The following is a 21,326-nucleotide window of genomic DNA, read 5'->3' as shown; positions in this document are numbered from 1 at the left end:
TTCTATGCAAAGTAATCCTAGCCCGGATTCAGGAGAAGATCGATGCGACTCTCCGACGGCAGCAGGCCGGATTCTGTGCCGGAAGATCCTGTGTGGACCATATTGTCACGCTCCGCATAATTCTGGAGCAGGTCAATGAATTCCAAGAGTCCCTTTATTTGGTATTCTACGAAACAGCTTTCGACCGTCTGAATCACGAGAATATGTGGGGCACCCTAATACGCAAGGGGGTTCCTGAGAAAATCATCGGCCTCATCGAGACACAGCACGAAACCTTCTCGTGTAGATTGCGCACAATGGGGTCTTGTCCGACCCTATTCGGGTCGTAGCTGGTGTGAGGCAAGGATGTATTCTATCACCGTTACTGTTCCTCATCCTAATCGACCGTGAACCAAACCGCGGGCTGTTATGGCAGCCTATAACCATGGAGCACCTGAACGACTTCGAATTGGCTGATGACGTTGCACTCCTTGCTCAACGGCGCTCTGATATTCAGAGTAAGCTCAACGACCTTGCCCGAGCGCTCCTCTTCGGCAGGCTTAGTCATCAACGTCAACAAAACCAAATCTACAATGTTATGAAAACTCATATGTGAATATGTACGTTATGTGGAAGATATTGATTTGGAAAATGTATTGGAGGTAACCACTTTTCCTTCGATGGGACTCGAACCCACGACCCTACAGTACACTAGACTGGTGCTTCAACCAACTAAGCTACGAAGGACCTCCGTCGGCCTTCGCAACCTAGCGGCTATTGAACGAGCTCGAGATTCCCAAATTGGACGCATAGTCAAATCACTCGCAATCCATTTCTCAAGCCAATACGAGCTGGCAACATGTTAAAGCGGTAGCCGGACATCGCTCAGGATGGAGATCTTTCAAGTCGGCCCTTTGCACCACGGGAGGTGTACAGGACCCATAAGTAAGTGAGTAAGTAAAACTAATAGAAATAATCAAGTCAAGTACAAGACACTGAAGACGACCACACAGTTGTGGTCGAAATACGTATCTGCAAAGATATCGAAATAATTGGTGGAATTAAATAGAGGTTACTTAACTCGTCTTAGACGGTTGAATACATTCCACTAAAAAGAGCTTAAAATATTTTTTTCAGAAAACAACGGACAATCCTAAATCAGAGAAAGACTATCGACCTATAAGTATTCTTTGCGCTTTGTCGAAAATATTTGAATCCATTCTATCTAATCAGCTTAATGAATATTTAACTCAACATAATTTTCTATGTGCACTTGATTAATCAGGATATCGCAAAACTTGCAGTACAGTCACAGCCTTGATCAAAATTGAAAATGATATTCGAGAGGCGCTTGATAACAAAATGGCAACTTTAATGGTGTTATCACACTTTAGTAAGACTTAATTAACCATCACTTACTTCGTGATAAGCTTTTTCAAAACTTGTAACTGGATGAACCTTCAGTAAACCTAATGTTTTCCTACTTAACAGAAAAACACTAATTTGTTGAATTAAACAACAAATGATCTAAGAAAACATCGGTATCATGTGGTGTACCTCAAGGGTATATACTGGGTCCCTTGATATTCTTAATGTATATAAATGATCTACCCCTTGCACTATCATTTTGTAAGTTCCATTTATACGCTGATGATTGCCAGTTGGATATTACGGGTAAATATAGTTAACATCCGGAAATAGTTAGCAAAATAAACATCGACATTAAAAATGTGATCAGATGGTGTGAAAATGTTTGACTAACACTAAACGCCAAGAAAACTCAATCTATTCTTTTCCGTACAAAATGTATGTGTGTGCGAAATTCCCCGATGGTGAAAATTGGGGATAATATTCGGAAATAGTTAAAACCTTGAAGTTATCATGTATTGCGATATGAATTGGAATACTCAAGTTTATGCTCTATGTGGTAAGGTGTACCACTCTCTTAGACTAAGAATGGCTAGATCTCAAATTATTCCACTTTTGGATTACTTAGTAACCCTCCTAAATCTCTCGAAAACTTTTTCACTTATACGCGTTCAGTAAGAACATCGTCATTGATTGTTTCGAGATACTACACAAATTACTTGAAGGATTCATTTCGTCACAATGCGGTCAAATTATGGAAAAAGTTCCCGTCAAAATGTAGGCTTGAAAAACATTTGTATTCGTTTAAAAATAGAATTACATCATTTTGAACCGTAGTTCGAGTACAATGGCATTCTGCAATTAGTTACAGTTAAGGTACCATCCGTGCCGTAGCGTGAGGTTGGCCAGGTTGGCCCTCGCCAAGGGCGCCAGGCCTTAGGGGGGCGCCGAAATCCAGAATTTCACTATGGGAAATGATAAAAAAAATATTCTCATATTCACTGGTTCAAAGTGATCCAGTTTAAAGCTTTTATCAAACGATTTCCATCAGAGACTACATCCATAGTCAACCGTTCGAATAATTTCCAGAAGGCTCTTCTTCGTTAATAACTGTCTTATTCATCATTTACCTGAAAGAAAAGGAAGATAAATAGAAAAACAGAAAAGGCCATTGGAAAAATACATGGAATAAGCTTCTAGGGAAGGAGCTCTAGATAAGGACTTCAATACGCTAAAGGAGAAACACAGAGTAGACTGTAAAAAACGGATCTCTTGAATCTACATAAACTAGCAAAACTTTAAACATGGATGAGTATTTGAAATGACGGCACTCATCTAACGGCATGATGAATACGAGAATCGGAATCTAGGAATTATAGTAATGATGGTAACTGACCAAATTCAAAATTGAAATTTACTTGTCCAACAAAATCAACCAGTGCCACCAAACGTGACCATATGAATTTTTCACAAAGGAGGACATTTTACTAGAATCATGACAAAAAGGAGGACATTTTGTTGAAAAAGGAGGACAAATGACCAAATTCAAAAATCTCTTATTTTTAACATACCTTATTTGAACAATTTAAATTAATTTAGAAAAAGACGATTATCAATTGAATAGTTAGTCCTATCAAGTCATACCAAGTTTTGTCTGGAACAATCAGCAATATTTTTTTCGAATTAATTATGCTGAAAAAAAAAAGTTGGACTGGTTGTGAATGTCTCAGAGACAAAGAACATGCTTGTGGGCGAAACCGAGCGCGACAGGGCCCGCCTGGGAAGCAGTTTTACGATAGACGGGGATACCTTCGAGATGGTCGAGGAATTCGTCTACCTTGGATCCTTGCTAACGGCTGATTACAATGTCAGTCGTGAAATACGAAGGCGCATCATCTGTGGAAGTCGGGCCTACTACGGGCTCCAGAAGAAACTGCGGTCAAAAAAGATTCGCCACCGCACCAAATCTGTCATGTACAAGACGCTAATAAGACCGGTTGTCCTCTACGGACATGAAACATGGACAATGCTCGAGGAAGACTTGCAAGTACTCGGAGTATTCGAGAGACGGGTGCTTAGGACCATCTTTGGCGGTGTGCAAGAAGACGGTGTGTGGCGGCGAAGAATGAACCATGAGCTCGCCCAGCTCTACGGCGAACCCAGTATCCAGAAGGTAGCTAAAGCCGGAAGGGTACGATGGGCAGGGCATGTTGCAAGAATTCCGGACAGCAACCCTGCAAAGATGGTGTTCGCTTCCGATCCGGCAGGTACGAGACGACGTGGATCCTAGCGAGCGAGATGGGCAGACCAGGTGCAGAACGACTTGGCGAGCGTGGGGCGTATTCGAGGATGGAGAGATGCGGCCTCGAACCGTGTATTGTGGCGTCAAATTGTTGATTCACTGTTATTTGTTTAGATGTAGACTAAATAAATGAAGAATGAATGCTGAAAAAAAAATCAGAATAGGAGAGGAGAAATGCGTGCTGTTCTATATAAACTACTTATTATTATCTCGAATGCATTTTATGAATGAAATACTATCTGTAAATATTAAAATACAGACCAAGCTTCTTTTTAAAAATGAAAAAGGATTTTCAATGCGAGTCAAGTATTTGAACTTAATTCAACTTAACTTAATTTTTTTTTCTCCATTTCCATTTCTGATACAGAAGTTCAGCTTGTATTTTATGATCTACATAACAGTATTATATTCATAACATAGAGGGCAAAAAATGCATTCGAGATAAGAATATGTACCGTCTAAGACGAATATAAATCGTCTTAGACGGTTGAATACATTCCACTAAAAGAGCTAAATATATTTTTCTGAAGAATAAGTAGTTTATATAGAACAGCACGCATTTCTCCTCTCTTGTTCTGAATTTTTTCAGCATAAATTATTCAAACAAAATATTGCTGGTTGTTCGTGACAAAACTTGATATGTTTAAGGACTAACTATTCATTTAATTATTTTCATCTATATTAAAAACTAAACTATCCAGTTTGGATATGGGTCTACACAGTACAAGCTTCGCAAATTTATGTCGAATGGTCATAGGCCAGTCAACGAAAGTTTCAGGATACGCATAATTATCCTAAATCAAAATATCAAGCGTCTTCCACAGAACAGGAAGCTTTAATTTATACGGAAGTACCTATAAACGATACCAAGCTTTAATACTTCTTGTATAATTCATTTACGAAGATTGTATAAGTATAATAATTGATATTTGCAAGCGAAACTTTAAATTTATTTTGCTAACTACTGCTGGTGCTTTTGCTTGTTACATGTGGAAGCGTAATATGGAAAAAGAAGTATGTACTGTGCATTTTTTAAGAAAATTGATAAAATTTTCAAAATATAGGTTTCGATCACAAACTGTTTCAGAAATATTGTAAAGGAGGACATTTGAGGCAAAAAGGAGGACATTCAATTTTTGTTGAAAAAGGAGGACATGTCCTCCTTTAGGATACCATATAATCACCCTTCATCGAACCGATAAAGCCATTCCAGGAAGTTATGTATCTTGATCCGAATAGGTCCAGAGTTTGTCTAATTGCTATTGATACTAATTCACTCCAAAGCTGAATTTCATTGAAGGTCAGTAGTTCTTTCAAACCACCGACCAACTCTACAGTTGGAGTTCATGAATAGGTCTAATGGCGATTCCGAAGGTCCTTTAATCCACTCCAAAGTAGAGTTCTTACTGGCAGTTGGATTTTATTGGCTTGATCCACTGCATGTGCGTTTATTCGCGGCAATTTTTTTAACGATTTTTATTTTGATATGGATCCACGCAATAATGGATTTAGTCTTTTTATTAGCGTCATTAAAATCGTAAAATTCCCAGAAAATAGATTTCTAAAAACGTTCTGGACTTTTACTAAACCTTACTCCCTATTATGCAAATTAAAGAGACTTAAGGAATTAATGACGTAAAAGCTCACTAAGTCCACAACGCACAAAACAAATCTTTGTTTTGAACATGCAAGAAAGTGAGGGGCGCCTAATGAAGGTTTCGCCAAGGGCGCTGGGAGTCCACGCTACGACTCTGGGTATCATATACTTTGAAAACATTTAAAGCTTATTTATGTTACTATATAGATTAATGAATAAATAAAATTAAATAAATCAATTACACCGGAAATTACTCTTTTCATTTTTACGACTTATCAATTTACAGACAAAACGAGTGAAACCTGTTACCACATCCTTGGACTAATTGTTTTTGATGAACAGTCGCACATTTTCTCTTGGTGACAGACGAAATACCTGATCATAAAAACGAGTCCACTCTGAATGTCATCTTCCAACCAAAAGAAGATTCAAAGTACCAGATTCAGAACCAGTAGTCATAAGTCTTCGGATTATTTACATAATTAGTAAAGTGATCACATTGGCTCTGGCTTCCACTTATTCCGCAGAGGACGATGCTTCGCCGTGAAAGCAAACCACGGGGCTGACAAACACCGACGATCCGCCGCGCGGACTGATGGACGTGATTTGTTTGTTTTGCTTCGATATCTTGATTTTTTTTGTCCCATATTGGATCAGGAGCCACCGATTTCTCCGAAAATGATACCAGTTTGGCGTTGTATCACCTAATGGCAACCAAGGCGAGCTTTTGAGCTGGTGAGTGATGTAGAGGAACGTCGAATGAACTGTCGATTTCTATAATGTGATTTATCGATTTGGAAATTTCCAGATGGATATCATTTCGGTTTGAATTTTGAATAATATTAATCTCATTAGACTCTTTTTGAGGAGACTATAACGCGAGCGGGATTTCGAAACCCAGCGGAGTAGCAAAGCATGGTAATATATTTTGTGACAAAAGTAATATGAGAACTTATTAGATGAATCTGTAACTTTTTCAAATATGGATTTAAGAGGCATGTAAGAAGTCCATTCAAAAATTTAGTACAAGTACAGTTTTTGCGAGAGTGCAAACGATATACCTCATTTGTATAACAGTCCTTGATATAAGCTTCCCATATTCCTACATACCATGCAGCAGCACCGTTCTCCAGACGGACTAAATCCGCGCCCCATCAAACGTCGAAAATAACAATAAAATATGAATTTGATTGAAGTGCTCGAGTGGAGAGAGCCGTAAAAATCTCCGACCGACAGTTGATCGGTCGTTTCCTCCGATTGCCCGGCGTCCGCGGTTCACAATGGCGAAAAGCGCAAATGGATCACGAATGAATCAAAAATCGTCATCCGTTCCTTCACCGTCGTCAATTGGGACGATTGACCGGCAAGAGATGAAATAAAACAGCGCCGCGCGCGAGAGCTGACTTTTTTTCTGGGCGCGAGGTGAAATGGAACTGGTGGCGGAGAGGCGAAAATATCATAAATATCATAAATTAAGTTTTAAGCTGACAATTATCGAGTACGTTGACCGTATTTACACCTTCCTTGCCGTGTAGCACAGGCGGATATGTGCTGAATTTAGTTGGACAAAATTAGAACTTGTAGATGATGTAGATGTAGAAAAAGCGATCGAGATAAAGAGTGATGGCCACAGCTCGTATCAATTTCCTTATTTCTGCATAACGAAACACAGGAGGGATGTGGTGAGACCTGTTCAAATCGTTTCGCATTTTGGCTTCTGCTTCCTGATTGACTAGAAAAATGTTCCTGCCTAACACACATTTTTCGGCTTGCTAGACATTTGAAAATTTACGCAATAACCATACACAAACATGAATTTGTATTGATACCCGCGCAGATTTATAAATAAAACTAAAATACCCCACCGTGTGGCAACGAATCATCGTTGAAAACCAGTGCCATCGCGGGCAACTTGAAGTATTATCGGAATGCTTTGACGCAGCCATTGCCGGCTCGGTGCAGCGAGGACACTTCGGGGCCGACAGATCAAAGATGCGGGAAGGACCCACTTTTTTCAGGTGGAAATCGAAAGAAAGTAATCTCCTCCGGACCGGGCCAAGGGGTGACCGCAACCAAGGATCCAAAAACGAATTGCGCTTTTTCGAAAATGACAATAATAAATTTCTGCTCTAAGATCGTAAAATTTTACAACATTTTTATTATCCGGCAATGGGCTCTTGAAGCCGGTGGACGACGCACGGTGCAAGGCCGCTCTGGAATGGACTTCGTTGGCTCCCATTGCAACGCTCTCCTTTTTTCGCGATTATTCCAAACCAATTATTCAATAATCAAGTTAATAAAGTATACAAGTTATTAAATTATAAATATTATGGCAATAAAAATATTTATTTATACCATACGGTCCTGTCGCTGAGCAGATCTGCTAGTGTTGGACGGTTTTATTCCACCATGTCATGTTTATTGCAGGTTTTCTCTCACTCATTTTTATCTACCGACGACGATGCGAGGTCCGAGCACGTTGTTTATGCCAAATATGCGCGGTTTGCAGTCGTGGGTCTGCAGGACAAAGGGTGCTGGCCGCTGGAGGGCTGCAATCCGCGGCAACTCTTTTTATTACGTTTATACCCGCGCAAGCATATTGTTAGCATGTACACACTTTGCAGCCGAGGTGGCGTGCGCCCATTTAACGAAATAAGAGAAAAATTGGCACGAATAAAGAGTTGTGGGCGCGAGCGAACGATTGTCCAGCAGGCACGGTGCGGAATCATCGAACGGCAACAGAAGTGATAATAGGATCAGCGCACTTTTGCTTTGACTATCGTGTGCTGCGCGCGGGGACCACCGTGATCCAGCGCACAGAGGTCTTCCCACCGTTCAAGGAGCTGATGCCGAACGAAAGTATTCACGTCGGATGATGTATGATGATTAATAAGGCATGATCGAATTTATTAGCTTGGTTCATGTTAGTTGGTCTGGTAAAAGCTGACTAACTGCACTGGGATGATCTACATATTAGATACATATGTCGCATACATACATAATATCGATACGGAACCATCAAATCAAATTGAGTTTTTGCTGTGTTCCGGAAATATTGTTGATCTAAAAACTTCAAATATACTTGTTTTTAATTTCTAGTAAAAGCACTGAATTCGATTTTTATCAAGATGATACGTACCGTGTAAATATCAAAATTCGCATAAAAATGACTTCAACAATAATCGGATAGTCGAGGATTTCTAGCATTAAAATGTCTGTCTTGTCGCATTAATGACGATATCTGGTTGAAAGATAATTCCAATTAGCTGAAAAATTCCGAAAAACTTCAAAAATTATTTTTAAAAAAATAATTATCATCATTGGTACGGATGTGGCTTTAGAATCAGACGATTTTCAGGTACGCTTTATCTTAACACTTTTTTTACGTGTTTTGGGGCTTATTGCTACTAACGCGTGGCCACTAAATAACGGGAATGGAAAGAATGGCTCGGGAAGATAACTACAAAGAAGTACATTTCAATCTGACTTACGTTATATAAAGTGTTGGCCTTAGTCTTTAAACTTAGATTAATGAATAATAGTACATGGTCCGTGGTCCGCCGTGCGGCGTAGTTTAATCTTGCCGGTATCACATGACCGCTGGACGGATGCCATCTCCGGATGCTGCTTCTTATCCTATTGATGAGTTGCTTTGTGTCTTTGGCCTTCCAATCACCTTTGTATACAATAGTTTTCGAAACATTTTCACGCTTAATATTGTCCACCGACATGAATAGAATACGGAAAGCTTTGAATGCTTTATCACAACGGTCTTACACAATCACCATGGCTTAGGTCCCTTCTTATTGCTCGATTCCGGGAAATGATAAAGCGGACTCTCTGGCTAAGGTGGGCGCTATGGAAAGTGATATTTACGATCGGCAAATCACTTTCGATGAATTTTTCTCACAAGTTCGTCAGAAAACCTTGATCAGTTGGCAACAAAAAGGGACAAATGGGAAGATGGGTAATGGCTGTATTCAATTCGCCAACAGGTGTCGAAGCGGCCATGGTTCATAAAATTGAAATTGGGACGAGACATTCGAACCATTTGTCGTCTAATGTCCAATCACTACTCTTTAAATACACATCTTTTCAATCACAACTCTCGGTTACTGGACTTGGCATTCGTTCACGACCCACAAGGTGTTGAAGTTTTCCAGCCACCGGTGCCAATATTGAAGGTTGACGCACACCATAAGCCTTTCCTTCTGACTTGTTTTTTACCCTCAACTGACTGTGACAACGACATTGAAATTTGCCAATTTGCCTTCGACAATATGATGTAAGTGCAGCTTGTACAAGTCTAGCCAGCGTTAACTGGAATTCGATACTTCATGAGTGTTCTGTTGATGATGCTGTCTGCAAGTTCTACAATGTAATTTTCCGCATTCTCCAGGAGCATTTGCCGCGAAGAAAAGCCGACTAACTCGCTTTACTCAGCCGTGGTGGAACAGCAATCTCCGCACCATCAGGAACAGATTTCGCAAGATACGGAAGCGCTATTTCAAGCGTCGATATGATGAAAACATGATAGCGCTTCGAATGTTGGAACGAGAATATTCGGATCTGCAAAAGAATACCTTTCGTGTAAGTGACCAGACATCCCGGATTGTGCGGGACAGCCTGCCTGCCTGAAAGCACGTCATAAAAGGCTGTGGAAAGAACTTTATGATTACGCCGATCAGGAGGTAATATGCAAAACTTTTACCTCTCATCGAGAGCTTTCTTTGATGGTCGTGCGATTTGGAAGATTTTGCGATCTGGTGATGCGATCCTACGGAATAGTGCGTACTGGTGGAAATAAATGTGTTTAATGATTCTTGAACGGGATGATTTACCTCGTGCTAGGCAAGATGGTGGCTTCACATATGCTAGTGCTGGGTGGTACTTTTGTAGCGTCTTCTACCTTTCTCGACCTGCTAGTGCACTCGACCTAATACACAATACACTTTTGTTAATTTGTCGGACCGTTTTTTAGTGCAATAGTGGCTTATTTTACCTTTCTTCCGATGGTTTATCCTAACCACGCTGGTTTTGCGGGTGTAAGAGGTGCACTATCGCGGTTGCGATCTGGACGGCATCGAAGCACTACACAAAGTGAGTTTTATTCGAGCTTGGCTTTGTTGGACAAACTGCCGCTTTCGCTGACTCCACAGTGTGAGAGTGGGAGAGAGATGACCATAGTTTCTCGTCTGATGTTTCGCTCTAGTGGAGCGTTCGTTTTATGCTCTGCTGCGGTGTTGCCAGAGAGTCAAATTGATTCTGTTTGTTGTTGTGGTCAGGAATATCTGGTCGACAAAGATCTACAGCGTAACATGGGATGTGTAGAAAGTCTGTAAAAGACCGAGCTATTCAGAAGAAAAAGCAACAACTTAAGAACCTCTAGAGTGTTTACTGAAGATGAAGAAAAAAGTTTTGAATGTTTTGAGGATTTAATTAATTTCTGTAATTTTAAAAGGGGCCAGCGGGAATATTAATTATTCGTGTCGAAATCATTTCACTCCCGCCACTATAAACTAGAACTGGGACAAAATCCGTAGACCAGATGACCAGACTACCTTAACTATTAAACATCCCCAGCCGTTTTAAAAAATCATCAATAGTTGAGTTGATTTGTCGGCCTTTGGATTACGCAGAAATCTCTGGAATCTAAGTCGTTTTGATGAACTAAAAGAAGAAATGTGGGAATATTAAGGATTTTCATGATCTAGGTACAAAATTAAAACTTAAAAATGTATTGTGATATTCTGAGAAGTTTATACCAGCCCCAGAATCTAGAAAAATGCGACATAAGAAACTGTGTAAAATCTGGGGTATTCTTAAATCTGCATAGATCTTAAAATCTTCATAATTAAGAAAATCCTTGAAACCATCAACCAACAAACTGTTAGGCGGAGTTTTTTTTTATTTATTCGTTTATTTTCAAGGCTCAGTCGTGTTAAAAACACTTGCGGAGCCACAAACAATATTATACAATATAATTTTACAATCATTTTAGGAGAAATCAATATAAAAATCAATCTCTTCAACTTTAACATTCGTTGCATTAGCAATTATCATCTTATCCTCAACTATCAGAAGTTTTCGCTTACTCTTGTCGTCGATCCATTTGTACGATGCAATTCTGTATTTCTTCTTCCTTCGTGGTCCGGAACAGTTATACATTTGCTTCCTTCCTCGCTCGATGGAGAATTATTCGAAATATCATTTTTGTTGGTCGGCTCCACACGGGATGAACATGGACTTCGCTTTGTGTCCGTTTCTTTTACACACAATATCGTTTTTTTGCTCTTTGCTTACTACTGCCGGGCTCAACTCTATCACCAACGGCAGCTGGCACTTTTTCATTTTCTTCATTCTGCTGTATAGAGATGCTTCGTCGTTCATGTAACACCGGACAAGTTTTTTTAGGTGCATGTCCGATTTACAAACAAAACATTTTGGTTTAACGCCATTCTAGTAGATTCTCCCTTTCAAATTACAAAAGTAGAGAATCTCCGGGATTACCTTTTCGATCTCAATATATAGACCGCGAACTCCAGTAAACATATCCAAATGATAGTCTGTTGGAAACTGTTCGCGTACTGTGCGCTTTACTTCTCCGTATGTCGACATCACGGAAGACACATCGGAATCGGAGATCTCCGGCGGCAGGTCAAAAATCCGTACGTAGCGAGTATTTCCTCCGGCTACAGACATCTGCACCATTACCTTCTTCCCATTCAAATAGTTGAATGGTAACAATTCAACATTGTTTTCCAGTACAAACTTCATCGCCTCCTCGGTTTTAAACCGAATAAATACCGACTTTTCGTCCGATATTTTATAGGCAGTTTCAATTAATTTCTGATCCCCTTTTAATGATTTAACAAAACGTGCCATATCAACCAAAGCTGGTTGAATGGCACATTCGGGGAACAGAAACGCTAACGTGTTCTTCACCACCACACTGCCTGACATTGCGACCGGTAGGTATGGATACCGCGAACGATACAAACAGCACCGAAAAAAGCCTGCTAGTGAACCAGCGCGTCTGTTCACATCGAGGTGTGATCGTCCACTCTAGGCGGAGATGTAGATAAACCTTTGCACTAGAAGTCCACCATACAACACATTTTAAAATTTAGCCTCTGGAATGATTTATTGACAAACTACTAAATGATCGAACGCAGCTTACTAAATGATCGATAACATCCTTGGGCATCACAAGGATTACAGCGTGTAAGTTCCATCAAGGATCTTGTAGTTGTCATTGACTGCAAAGTGAACTTCAACGAAGTCGTCGCCACTACCACCTCGAAGGCTTTTGCGTTACTAGGTATAAGTCACTAAATCGCCATAGTCCGAAGCGTACTAGAATACGCGGTACAAGGTTGGGCACCGTATCACTGCTGGGCGATCGCATAGAGCGAATACAACGATCCTTCGTCCGGTATGCTTTAAGGAACCTGCCGTGGAATGATCGCTCCCTCCATATGAACACCGGTGCACGTTGATTGGGCTCAGTATCCAGACATCGAGACGAGTATTTCTACAGAGGGTCTTCTGTTTTGATTTGGAGAGGAATGCGATTGACTGCGAAAACTTATTAAGACAAGCAAATGTTTACGCTCCACACCGTTCGCTATTCCTTTCGACTCCAAGTGTACATGCAAAGTTATATACATAGGCAAAGAACTGGAAAGATCAAATTTTGGCTATTACGCCCTTTTCAAATGTTGGTCTAGAGTTACAGTAACACTTGCAACCAAGGACGGAAATCTTTGTTTTACTATCACTTGCATCGACACTCGGTAGGCAGTTTCGTTATTGACTCGTGTTTGTTTTGCTCAGACGCTCGGCAATGCATGCACGAATATCTCGCAGCATGCTGTCAAACTTCTATGCCGATTTTGCCGCCTGATCCTCAATAACCGATTGATAATCGAACGTAAAAAATTAATATCTACCGGGGCTGAAATGAATTAATAACACCGATAAGAAAATATTATTTCACATTAGGTATATACTAAACAAAATCTGACTTCAAAATGTTAAGGTCACTCCTGACAGAATCCAAGTTTCAAAGTGCTCGCGTTTTCGGGGGTACACTACTCGATACGGAAGCAACGCACAACTGTCATTTTTTTTTCACGCATGCTGCGACGCAGCAAAGCTCAATCAACAAAAATGACAGTTGTCCGCCGCCTCCGTATCGAGTGGTGTGCCCCCGAAAACGCGAGCACTTTGAAACTTGGATTCTGTCAGGAGTAGGGTGGTCTAACCGGTAGTACCGAAACCGGTAATACCGGTATTACCGGCCAATTTTGAGTACCGAAAATACCGGTATTAGTAACGGAAAAAACCGGTATTTTCGGTATTTAAAATTTTGCTGTCAGTATAAAAAATCTTGAATAGTTTCTCAGCAACATGTGTCAGCTAAAGACTTAAACACTAACAACAATTGAATGCGCGCATGAATGAACCTTTGCACAAGTAAGCATCATTGATGACGTTCACGCTACAGTAAAAATATTCAATAATCATACGTGATGCTTCAACGAACATTGTCGAGAATCGTCGAAATTGTGAAAAAGGTTGGTGTTGAAGTAGTTCTCTAACGGAGAATACTTATGAAAAATGATTTGCAGCAAAAATATGTCCGTTCAGAATTCGCTGATGCCAACCAAGACATGCTGGAATAGCATGTTATTCATGCTCAAATAGCTTCAATCTAAATTCAACTTCAGTGACGATTTTTTGCGATAGGTGAAGTAATTCAAGCCCTCAAACTTGTTCAAGCAGCTGTGAAACTGCTCTGCCATGAGTTCTGCACGCTATATGAAGCCGACGTAGCGTTCCAATTTATGATGAAGCAATTTTCAAACCAAGCCACCGAAATTGCCGTCAACTTATTCTATGCTCTCAAAGAACAAATCAAGGGAAACGATGAGAATACGTCGAACCTTTTCCTTTTTTGGCCGTAAAGCAATTGAGCAGACACAATTTGGGCATTTTATTCAAGACATCTAGAACTATTTTGATTAAGCAAGCGGACGAGATCTTGAAACGTCTAATTATTCCTGATGCGATCGTTGAAACTGAGACAACGACCACACCTGAGATCGATAAGAAAAAGATGGCTTCCGTTTTGAATGGGATTCTCTTGAAAACGCGAGTGCATTTAGTTTTGGATTCCGGGAGGCTTGTCCTTAAGGGTACTTGACAACTCGTCACACTTCGGTTGATGCGGATTAGGAAATGAATCACACAGTATGTTATGTCTACTTAAATTTTCTTTTTCCCAGTCCTACAAGCAATGACTTTGACATTTAAAGTTTGTCAAAATATTCACCCAAAAGTCAAAATAAAAAGATTTTTTTTTAACATTTCTTAAATTTTCACAAATACCGGTATTATACCGGTTTTACCGGTATTGACTCCACCAAATACCGAAAACCGGTATTCGTCAAAAATGGTCAATACCGACCACCCTAGTCAGGAGTGACCTTAAATCCATGCGCTGCAGTATGGAATGATATTCATATTTTGAGAATTTATTGAGAATTGAATATCAATATGCCAAGCTTGAAGATTCATTTTAACCGAGACTCGACGCCTGCTGCTGTTCAGCCACATGTCGTCCTAATGATTCGCCTACTTTGAGCAGCACACTAGGAGTTAACTTTCGAAAATCAGTATTGCGAAAGGCATCTAAAGTTTAATATCTCGAAAATATTACGGAGAAAAAAGTAAATTTTGGATTGCTTCGCGGAAATAACGCGCAGAGGGATATCCTCGCATAGAACAAATCCTACATAGTGTGCGTTGAATCGACATAACAACAAATCTGCTGCCGTGAAGTGCAATGATTTGATGTACACAGATATGAGAAGATTTAATAATAATCAGTACCTGGCCGAGGAGTCAACTAAACCGAAACGCATAATACTTTTCTTTTGAGATGCTGATGAACGCTGGAGTCTACGCGTGTCATACCTAGGGTGACCATATGAAATTTTTCCAAAGGAGGACAATTCAGCCAAATCGTAGCGAAAAAGGAGGACATTTGGTTAAAAAGGAGGACATAAAAAATATCAATCGGTTTTGATTTTAAAAACATAACCAAGAAATCGTATATCAATGCGAATAAGTTCACAAAGTGCAGGCGATATACGTACACTTTGCGTGAACTCAAATAAAGAAATGTGCCTATATCGCCTCCATATCGTACACTTACTCGCTAGCATATGCAATTTTGTTTTAGCTGGGAGATACGACATTTTCTTCTACTTTATTATCATTACATCTCCAGATGGAATATGTCCAACTGTCGTTATAGTCGTTATAGTATGTATTAATCACTTTCCAGCTATAAATTACAAGCACCTCCTTTGTAATGGTAAGATTTTGGCTTCAACTATTTTTAAAATCAAAAGTGAACAAATGTTGAATAGTATTATGCTGGCATTTTCAGCGATATTCCACAGAATTTTAACAAGAAAAGCTCATCGCATATAATTCTGAACATATGGCAATAGATATCTGACATAACATTAGGTTCTATAAGGACCAAACACAAGATGCTTAGTAGACCAGTGGAGATTTTTTTCTTGAATGCCATTGAGAATCGCAACTTAAGGCTTGTAAATGAGAAAGATATCGTTAACTATATCACTATATCACCAAGTTCTCGAATGAAGAACTTCAAAACTGTTCAGATTTAGACTAAAGAAACTCAACTGTTCAGATTTCTCTTCCATTCTAGGCATGGCATAGAGGCTGCCTTTTACCTCACATATTCAAGAATCGTACTGTGCAATGTGTTCCAAAGGCAATTCGATGGGTGTTTATTTGAAGTAAATTTTGAAAAGCATTTATATTTTTCCTAATCCATTTTCTCCAATTCCGATTCTTTTGCTATCTTCGACACCTGCGTTACTACAATCATTTAATTTTTGATATTAACATTGATTTTATTCGAAAACTCAAACGAAAATATTTCATAAAAAGCTGTGAGATTTACTGAAACACCAAGAAGTTATACTCAAAGCTTTGCTCAAAATACAGTACTCTTGAGTTTCAGACGTCAAACAATTTATTAATTTATAAACAAATTTACGACTTAATTTTATAACTAACTTGGAAACATATTTGGGTGAGCGATGCAGTTATAATTGAGCTCGTAAATAAAACGTAAGTATCACAACGTTCATCTGCCGAATGGCTTCCAAAAAATCATCCTTTCAAACCAACAAGCAATTATGGCTAAAAATAAAACCGAAACGAACATTTTCGACGTAAGAAAATTAAATGCTTTTGTCAATTTTAAAACCCCATGAGTCATTTAAAGGAAGAAGTTCACATAGTGTGGTGTACAGTGAAATTCGAAATCAAGCAAATACAAGTCCATCGTTAGATTTTCCACTGGAAAATACTATCAAGGTACTTTAGTTCCCCTTCATGTGGACCCAATTGTGGAAAATGATGAAGATGACGAGAATGAGAATACTTATCCAGAGTCAGATCCCCAGGAACTTTGTAACGAATTGAGAACTTGGGCAATTGCCCATCAAATTAGACACACTGCCATTAATTCACTTCTCGGTATCCCTAAAAGCCATATTTCCCAAACAGCTTGCCGAAAGATGCTAGAACTCTTCAGACAGTCGCATTGGTGGGCAATACTGGCACTATGAACCAAAATACTGACATCTACGTTATCTCGATTTGAAGTAATTCCAGCTGTGCTTTCTATCAACGTTAATATTGACGGGTTACCAACCTTCAAGAGTTCTACGTAATTGTGTTGGCCGATTCTCGTGAACCTCCATGAGCTACGGTCAAAACATTCTCCTTTAGTGATGGGAGTTTTTTTTACGGATGTTGTAAGTCTCTCTAATACTTGTATGTTTCAAAGTAAAATACTCTATCAATAACTATTTATAGACAAACCAAAGGATGTGAATGCGTTTCTCGAACCATTTATATCTGAGTTGAACGACATTATCCAATATCGACTCAACATCAATGGGAAGACAATTGAATTCAAACTACGCTGCTTCATCTGTGATACCCTTGCCAGATCTATGCTGAGAGGTAATTTACCATCTTTTACGAAATATTCATTGGTCATGCACATTAAAAAAAAGCTTTCATTGATTTAATATAAAAGAATTGTAAATGATCCCTTGTCGTATGTTTACAATCATGGTGTACATATTATAGGTATTATCGGCCATAACGGATATAGTTCCTGCCTAAAATGTACAACCGATAGTGAATATTCATTTGAATTCAGGTCAATGATTTTCCCTGAAATAGATGCTTCTCTACGAACTTATCCCGAAATTCGCTCCCGTATTTATGATGGACATCATAAATTATCATTGGCGTACTCCTACATCTCATTAACCTAGGTATCACAAAACGATTTCTCAATTGCTGGAAATATGGAACGTTGAACAATCCCAATGCCAGATGATCTGCAGCACAAACTGTCCTATTATTCATCGGAAATTTTTCAATTCTGAAGATATTTCAGATGATTTCCTAAACTTTTACTGTGCTATTCAAATTTGTACTAGACAAAGTCAAGTAGCAGAAAACTATGCAGTGGCAAGGAATCTTATAAAAGATTTCCTAGGAGGTGTAAACATTCCCTACGATACACATCTGTTCTACAGTAATATGCACAATCTGGTGATGTTGAGCGATTTGGCCCTCTCGGATCATTTGAAACCTATCCTTTTGAATCAAGGTTACAAATATACTCTGAAAAAGCTCATTCGCAGTGGAAATCTTCTTTCATCTCAAGTTTCAAAGCGAATTATTTAGATACAGAAAGATCTCTCTTCAGACATTGTGAGATCCAAGAAACATCAAGAAAGGATCATCAGTGAAGGATCTCAGAGATTTGTTGTGTGAAGCTTCTTCTTCATTGTTCATATATGCATCTAACTTGAACCTCAGCCCGCCACAATCCATAAAACCGGATAATATTGGTGGGAAAATGGTAAAAGATCAACTGTAACTTAAAAGATCTACCGAAGGCTGTGTTGATTCCGTTGATCCATACCTTGAAGTGAGCAATGCTGTAAAATAAATTTAGAAATCTCAATATGCACAACTAGTAATCATTCAGTACAACCAAAGTTAATTGCCTATATTCCGGATATAAGCCACCCGGAGTGGAAATTAATCACTAAGTCAGAAACTCGATTTGTGCTACACGCACAGCTGAAAGTATGCTCTTTTAGGCAGAAATACACTCTTTTCCGGGAGAATAGGACTACCCACAAAAGGAGTAAAATTTGACGCATAAAAAGAATAAGTTTTACACACTTCCCTGTTTTTATGCATAAATGTGCATAACATAACATAACATAACATAAATTGCACATTTTGATAAGAAAATTATTTTGAGCTTTTTAGTGGAATGCTTTCACCTGTCATAAGACGAGTTTAAACAATCCCATTGAATTCCACCACTTAATTGTATCCTGACAGATACGTATTTCGAGTCGAGTCAAGTCGAGTCAAGTACAAGACACTGAAGACGGCCTTACTGTTGAGGTCGAAATACGTATCTGTCAGGATACAATTAAGTGGTGGAATTCAATGGGATTGTTTAAACTCGTCTTATGACAGATAAATGCACAACATGGGGAAGATTAAGTTCGAAAAATGTATTGGATGGTAACCATTCAGTTCAATCAAAGTGAATTGCCTATATTCCGGAGAATAAACCACCCGACTTAGACATTGGGTAACCACTTCCTGCGGTGGGGTTTGATCCCACGAAACTAGTACGCTAGACAGGTGCTTTCCCTACTAAGCTACGAATAACATTCATCATCCATGTGTGGATGCCACACAAAACTAAATACTCATTCTACTCGGTTGGCATTACACAAAAAACAATATGTAGTATGAAAGAGTTGTTTTCAGGAGAGTTCGGCTATATGCCTGATGTTGGAAATTAGATCTCATCAGTTGCCTTCAGTGCTGCGGAGGACGATGGAGGTCCTCCATAGCTTGGTAGGGAAAGCACCTGTATAGCGTACTTGTTCCGTGGGATCTAACTTCACCGAAGGAAGTGTTTACCCTCCCACACATTTATCGAACTAAATCTTTCACGTGTTGTGCATTTGCACAAATCGAGTTTCAGACATAGTAGTAATCATTGTTTATTGAAAAACAAATCAATGAAAGTAAAACATATCCATATCTTCTATCTTAGAATAAGGTTTTCAACTGCTTCGTTCAAATAACATTGTTTCAATTAGCATCTTCGTCTAATGAAGTAGATGAAATCGAGCTACTAATATTTTCTGAATGAGATTGGTTCTCATGATTATCTGTTTCCTTTTCATCTTAGGGCTTCCAAACTCTGACCCGTGACGATGACATTCTGCTTTCACCTCCACACAAAAACCGATTCATCTCTGTGGATTTTTGACGAAGATGGTTGTTTCTTTTTTCCTAGATGCGCCCGTGTACCGATGATATTTTGTGCAGCATCCTCTGAGTCATCACATGAACCAATATTCGAACGATTTCTTCTGCTGGTTTATGAGTGTTTTCTCGGCCCATAACTTTGCATTTTTGTTCCTGCCATAGCTCTTTTGTCGGCTCTAAGTCACCATTTGTGGACATCGTAATGAAATTCTTTGGAGGCCAAGAAACCAAACCAGCCATTTTGAGGGCACAATGGTCAAAACTTTTCCCTACTTCTTGGACTTGATGGTCTGCACTACTGCAAACGGCGAACATTGCACCCAATTAAACTGAAGACTCTTTAGTTCAAATAGTTTGACAATTTAGAAAAAGAAACCTGTGACAGGACAGTAATGCTATCCAAATAGGCCTTGTCACAGTTCTAATAATTGTCTAGTTATATTTGATTTCATCAGTGGACCTTTTGTTTTAGATAGGTGTGCCGCAGAATAGCAGCCTGCCGGTGTTACTTGCCGGTTCCCTATTATGTGCCAATGAAAACACAAACAAGAAACACTTTATCACATTCATCATTCATCTGGACACAACTTGTGTACAGTCGAACAATGCCACGACGGGTTCATCCACCATCGATTTAACTTCACCAGCAACAGTCATAAATTACCGGTGAAATTAATTACCTCCTGCTCCTGTAATGAAGTAGAAAAATCGCCACTGTAATCGACCCGTTTGGAACTATTATTCTCCTGCTGTTATTGAAGTGGTAGTAAATCAATCAACCTTATTCTTTCGCTCAGCCAAGGCTTGTTCTGCTCAGCTGGAGTAAGTGAAAGAATGCAATCCTTTTGACACGACCAGCATTGCCATTATTAATGTCAATCGTTGAACGATTGGATAACTGAATCTTTCTTTTATTATTTTTTCCGAGACAATGCACTTTTCACACGCTTCAAGTAGGTTGTGAGTATGACGAAACTTTGAGACTGAATCATTTGTTTACGCTGATGATTGATCAACCTTACGACGAGGTCTCAATCGCTCAACCAGCAAAATTTTCCATCAGTCACAATCGCCCTCAAAACCGAGGCGCCAAGAGCACTTCGTCGCCACTATTTATGGCGATCGTCTAGCGGGTTTTCTCCCGCCCGGCACTATTCCACCGCCCAATCTGCAGTGGAGTCCCCCAAATCTTCGATTTGATTCAACCTCAATCGAACTATCCGTCCACCACCATGCCAACAGCACCATCATGCCGATCTGATGCCGGTGCAGCCCCAGCCCAGCATCGTCGTAAATCTCGTCTGTGTTTATTTACAACCGAATGAGTTATACAAGACAAAGCGAAAAAATAATTATTCCGCTAAATGTAAATAAATACGTAAATCAAATATTGAATAAAACACTTAATTCTACGCGGGTGATATATCGCGCTGGCTGGTGGTGCACTCACTCGGCTAGTGGCTGTCTGTTGGACGGTTTGTTGAAGCGAGTGACGGACTGACTGGTTGGATGGATTTCACGGAGCCAAGTGCACGTTACTCATCCGACACGCATTTTCGGTCAGAGGCGTGTGCAAGGAAGGAGCCAAACCAACGCATGTTAGCATGAGTAGGGGAGAACAATGCACGTAGCACCCAC

The 21,326-nt window shown here is 39.6% G+C and overlaps 1 non-coding gene across 1 annotated transcript; it reads right to left on the bottom strand.

Annotated features, from left to right (window-relative positions):
• Window positions 1-651: 651 nt before the first annotated feature.
• Trnat-agu (transfer RNA threonine (anticodon AGU)) lies at window positions 652-726 on the bottom strand. The gene has a single exon. It is a non-coding gene; the product is annotated as a tRNA-Thr (tRNA).
• Between the last annotated feature and the right edge of the window lie 20,600 nt (window positions 727-21,326).

The sequence above is a fragment of the Armigeres subalbatus genome, chromosome 2 (assembly GCF_024139115.2).
Source record: "Armigeres subalbatus isolate Guangzhou_Male chromosome 2, GZ_Asu_2, whole genome shotgun sequence".
NCBI lineage: Eukaryota > Metazoa > Arthropoda > Insecta > Diptera > Culicidae > Armigeres > Armigeres subalbatus.
This window is presented reverse-complemented; position numbering and strand designations above follow the sequence as displayed.